We start from the raw sequence: 6,014 nt of genomic DNA on the forward strand, positions 1-6,014 counted from the left end.
TGTTTATCTCCCACTTGTGTAGATCTCTCGTGACTTCCCAATGCAAGTCGTCTAATCTGGATAAACAGGTAGGGGGTTTTTCTGAAAGGTCAATATCCACAGTTGTTACAGTGCCCGACTAGGACATTCAAAGCCATAGCAAATCCAAATAAACTAATTAAAAGTAATCGGCGAGTGGACCGGTCACAGGGTTTTTACTTCTGTCACTCAATTGGAAACTAGTCAAATGCTCACAACAATTACCACTTCCTTGCCATTCCTATTCTGATACGTTTGCCATGTTCCTTCATCACTAGAATAACGCAGCTTAAATTCTGTCGTATAACTTGAGCCTCCTTGGGTAGCAACAGTACCCACGTAAAACTCTTTACCAAGGTCAGCCTGGAGCCAGACGCTTTCACTGTTGTTCCTTGAACACCATCCAAAGCCTGCCTCGTTAAAAAGTCGCCCGTATTTGGCAGCGTATCTTATGTCTTTCTCCCAAAATGATGAAGCTGTCATCTGACTGTCAGGGATGATTGTGGAACTTGCAACACCAATAGGTTTATAAAAGCACTCGTCGAGGATTTCTGTGCCAAATTGATAAATCAGTTCAGATTTTTAAATCTTTCAAGATATTACTTAAATGTATTTTTTAAGGTAATTTAATCAAGTAAGGCTGCTCCCTTGTCTTGTAAACATTCTTTTCTTAACAACTTAAACTTTTACATATTCGTAGTTCAACATCTTTGCTTACATTCGAACTATTTAATACACAGAAGGAAGGAACTCAAAATTTCAGTAAGGAAACAAGCAGCCGTTTATGAACCTTTGCTGGTAGAAGTCATTATCTCATTAGCATTCTCGAAAGGTAACATTTAGCCGCACTTAGCCTGTTTTTCACGCCACATGTTCCTTTCAATGTTCAATTATTTCGTCTTGATAGGTCTGCGCTCTGAATCTAGTGAAGAAGGTGCTAATTATGTTTATGCTGGAATCACTCTTTCAGACAGTTATGTGACATATGAAGACGTATAGTTTTTCCATCTCTGTTTCTTATTTATCGAATTTCTCAAGAACGTAGACATGCTTATAAACTATAAAGTAATTCATAACAATGGCAACATAAACCCAAACTGAAACAGTGATTGCTTCTATGAACGAGCATATGTACCAGTGCAAAATCTCAGAGAACACTCTTTAATGTCCCCCGGTGGTTTGTAAACATAATACTGGCCGCAGTTCCGAATTGAAATTTCGTACTTGTCAATCTGACAATTGTCATCCTCATGACGAAAGCAGAGCGTTCGATCTACAACCCCATCCCTAACACTAGGATGGCCTCCTTCAATCCAGCCAGGATTACTTGTTCCACAGTGGTATGCCTGTGGTGGGTTATTAGGAATGGCAACTCCTCCACTCCCTATAAATCGAATCCACCGTTCTGGAGTAAAATTTTCTTTGTTACACCCTGCCTCAGCACTACTCGAATTGAAGGAGACAGAGCGGTTGGGCTCATTTATTGTGTCATAATCGTAGCATTCTGCGATAAATAAAGACAACCGTCTTTCATTAACCGCACTAACTAATCTTAATATTTCAACGATAAGAATAATGCGAAATAAGCAGTGCTAATCAAGCCTGTTTGACATGAATGCTGTATTTCTTGCTCACAACGAGGAGATGGTGCATTTGATTGCCTTTACCAAGGTTACAGACGGAGTGGCTTCTTCCAGAAGGTTGCACTGCTGGGGTTATTTTTTAGATAGTTAGCGCGCATTGGATGAACAACTTACTTGTTTTCGTTTGAAATATCTAGACGACACGGGTTCCCAGGAAAAGACTTCTCCAGAAAAGGAAGCATAAAAGATTCCTAAAGTTTGACGCTGGGTGTACAAATCTTTCCACCCGACATGATGAAACAAGGAAAAGACATCAGCAACACAGCGTGAAGCATTCATGCCGTCTCTTTATTTCGCTTTGTGATAGGTGTAGAAAAATTAAACTCACCCAGGCTGCCAATCAATGCTTGATCAAATCGCACACTGGAGACTACAATTATTCCAGCCACAACCAGGTGGTCTGCTTTGTTGTTGTTGTTGTTGTTTTTTAAGAGATCCTAGGATATAACGCTTTTTTTTCTGTCACAGGTAGATGTAATTGTGTTGTGTTCGGAAGCGAAATGGGAAATCCAAACAAACACTTTAATTCCAACAAGGTGAACTGTAGACTCACGGTAAACGACAACGACCATTAAACAAAACTGCTACTCGATAAACTAAAAACTTTTCAACTCCCTCTAAAAAATCGAGCACGTCAAAATTAAAAGGTCCGCGTGATTTGCTTACGATATTGTTAGCCTACGTAGTCCCAAAGCACGCGCACGCGAGTCGCACGCGCACAAGTTCATTAACGTCTTCTTAACATTTCCCCTCCCCACACTGGGAGGTAGTCCTAGTGTGTTTCCAACTAAGCAATTAACAGTTAATTCCAAGCGGAACCAGTTTGTTAATCGGTCTCATAACAGTCTTGACACCACAAGCAACTTTAGCTACACGGTTGTGGCCATATCGTCCCGGATACACTTCAACAATCCGTCCTAATGGCCAACGTCCTCTTGGGGTATCGGGCTGGATTACAAGGACCACATCCTCAACTTTTAGGTCTCGGCATTCTGAAGTCCACTTTGGTCGACTGTTAAGGGCTGGAACAACTTCCTTGAGCCATCTCCTCCACAGTCGTGAAATGATGGCTTGAACCTTTCGCCATCGTTGACGCGGATGCAAAGTAGTGGTTTCAACGGCCTCAGCAGCGAACTGTCCTCCCATTTGGCCGTGCAAGAAATGGTTAGGTGTCAATGGGACATCGTCTCGTGGATCTGAACTCTGATAAGTCAATGGACGGGAATTAAGAAGGGACTCCACCCCTGCGAACACGGTGATTAACTCCTCGTCGTTCACGTCCCGTTCTCCAACAACGGCTTATGTGGCTTTCTTAGCAGCTTTCACCATTATTTCATGGGCTCCTCCAAAATGTGGGGCAGCTGGTGGATTGAATCTCCATGTCACTCCAAGTTTCTGTCGTGGTTTTCCGCGTCCTTGAACAGTATAGAAAGGACCTGAAAGATCTACGGGTGTTTGGGCGAATGGTCTGAAACTGAAACGGAGCCTCATTTGCGGGAGTGGGGCCATAATCTGACAAGCTGGCTTGTTTCGTCTTCTCTTACATTCGTTACATTCACGATCCCACTCGCGATCCTCCTCGCGTGCGGTGATAATCCAAAATCTCTCACTCAGCTGGCAAAGAGTGAAGTTTACTCCAGCAGCATGATTTCCTCTCGTGATAGTGCTTCACAATACGTTTCGTCACCCAGTGTCCACGAGGTAGAATGATTGGAAATCTGCTATCACATGGAAGAAAACCTGCAAACTTTAACTGGCCATCACTGCGGATAACTCCATCGTCGTCGATGCACGGGTTAAGCTTTATCAACTGGCTTTTCTTTGGTATCAGCTTCCCTGAGCTCAAAGCTTTGTACTCGTCACAAAAGGCGTTGCATTGTGCCAAGCGCACTATTTCTCCTTCAGCATCCTTTAATTCTTCGGGAAACAGTTCCATACTTTCATTCGTATTGTCTCTGTTGCCCATGTTTTGTAGTACTCTTCTCACTCTCGCGTGTACTCGAACCAAACGTGTCCAACTGGAAAACCGTTTCGGATCTAGTCTCCATTCTTTTAACGTGTTGCTCTGTTTCGGTGCGGTTCCTTTCTGAAGATTACACGTCATAAGGGTTACATAGACATTCATGTCTTCTTTCCTTTTCGAGTTTCTCTTCTCTGGCATTTCACCAGGTCTGTCGGGGACTTTCATCTTTGACCACTTACTGAAATCATCTGTCAGCCAGTCAGGACCATTCCACCACAAAGAACATTTGGCTAATTCTGAAGGCGTGACCCCTCTTGTACATAAATCGGCTGGATTCACTTCGGTAGAATCATGCTGCCACTGCGACGGCTCAGTGAACATCTTTATTTCACCAATTCGGTAAGCTACGAACGATCGGAAGTCCTTGCCGCGTCCTCTAATCTACCATAGAACATCTGTACTGTCAGAGTAAAACGTCATGCTCTGCATTGGTACTTATAAGGCCATCAGTAACGACTGTGTTAAGCGCAAGCCCAAAATCGCACTCATGAGTTCCAGTCTGGGTACTGTCATCGGGTTTAGTGCTGCCACTTTGCTCTTTGCTGCTACCAGGCGACTGGTTACAGTATCGTTATCGTATCCACAATGGATATAGACTGCTGCACCATAAGCTTGTTAAGAGGCATCGACAAAAGTCACAATGTGCTTCGACTTAACGGGCTCTGGACTTCGCAGACACCGAGGAATCGTCACCTCGTGCAGACTTTTCAATTCAAGTTTGCCGTCGTGGTGAAAACGTGAGTTGATCTTGTTTGTTTTATCTAATATACTGCCAATTTTGTCACTTGTATTAAAGTGATTGCATTATCACATTTCGCACAAATCATCACACGATGTCTCAGCCAACTCAAGAGACCTTGCGTTTTCTCTTTAGGTTAAAATGACCGAGGCAACACAGTGAAGTCCAAATCGTCGAGGTAAGTTTTGGGCACCTACACATACAGTACTTGAATTCTTAACATAAAAGGGAATTTTTGCTTCCTGCCATTCCCTTTATCAATTCGTAGATACACCTCGAAAACGTACTCCTCAGATCTATGGAGATTTTCATTCGGAAAATTAGGGATTTTAGACGGAAATATTTCATACAAAACCAAGAACTCTTCATCGCTAAAAAGATTAGCGTCGTAGTAAAGGACGAGAAGGTGGCGGAATTCTTCAAACGTAACCATGCTACGACAAAAAAGCTTCAATTTATAAAGCGAAACTCGACGAACTTCGCAGAAGTCGCAAAGGCCGGCCGTCATAAGAATCTTAACAACTTCAATTATGGCGCGAAAACGGCAACCTCTGACCCTGTTTACCTAGGTGTCACGTCGCCGTCGCCCCGAAAACGTCTGTATCATAAACTCCCTAATCACGATCTCTGTGGCGCGTTCTTTTGATGGAATCGCTTCAATAACTTTCGGTGAATTAGAGATCCATTTCCTGGCTTCCATGCCGGCGACTCCCCATAATGCCTTCAATTGACAGTATATCTCCACTCATATAAGTTAACTTAAGGACGGTCTCAGCGGCAAGGGAGTAACGGTCCTGGTTTCTTTGAGCGTTTTCCTGCGCGACGAACTGCGACTCCATAGGGGCTGAATTCTTCCCAAAAACTACACGGTTAAACTCGAATACATCTGGCTCTCGGGTAGGGTCAAGATCTCTCCACAAAAGTCGGAAGTGAGATCGGTCCTGCTCCTCAATCTCTATCTGGCGGTACATTTCTTTTATGTCGCAGGCGATGCCAACAGGGTTTCGATGGAAACGGACGAGGACTTTGAAAAGATTTTGCAGTAATTTCGACCCAGGATGAATCGTGTCATTTGAGGAAGCACCATTACATTTAGCGGCACAGTCAAATACGATACGTACTTTTGTTGTCGATTTATCCATTCTCACGACCGGAAAATGCGGCAAATACCATACGTTAGCTGGCAGCTGTTCGTTTGAGGGAACCTTTCGTAAATATCCTTTACCAACATAGGCCTGGATGGTTGCTTGATATTCTTCGGCGACACGGCTGTTCTTCTTCAAATTGCTTTCGGTGCTTCGTAGTCGAGACAGTGCCATAGGTTCAGTGTCAGGGAGATCGGGTCTGTTTTCTTTCCAAGGAACTGCTACACGATACCTTCCATTCTTGTACTTTAGGGAATCTTTCACTTTGCTTAAAGCTAGTCTTTCTTCTTCGGTGAGTACGAGTCTGTCATCGCGGTCTGCGTCAGACTTCTCAATTTCCCAGAATCTCTTTAAGCTGTTGTCGACATCACAGCAGGACTCTCTTCTCTCGCTCCAAATTGACTCTCTAGTGAACAAGGAACGAATAACGTGGGATCGTGTCCTCG

General features: G+C 43.6%; 1 pseudogene; it reads right to left on the bottom strand.

Annotated features, from left to right (window-relative positions):
• Positions 1-5,041: 5,041 nt before the first annotated feature.
• On the bottom strand, positions 5,042-5,767 carry LOC148729212 (uncharacterized; annotated as a pseudogene).
• Between the last annotated feature and the right edge of the window lie 247 nt (positions 5,768-6,014).

The sequence above is a fragment of the Stylophora pistillata genome, chromosome 6 (assembly GCF_964205215.1).
Source record: "Stylophora pistillata chromosome 6, jaStyPist1.2, whole genome shotgun sequence".
NCBI lineage: Eukaryota > Metazoa > Cnidaria > Anthozoa > Scleractinia > Pocilloporidae > Stylophora > Stylophora pistillata.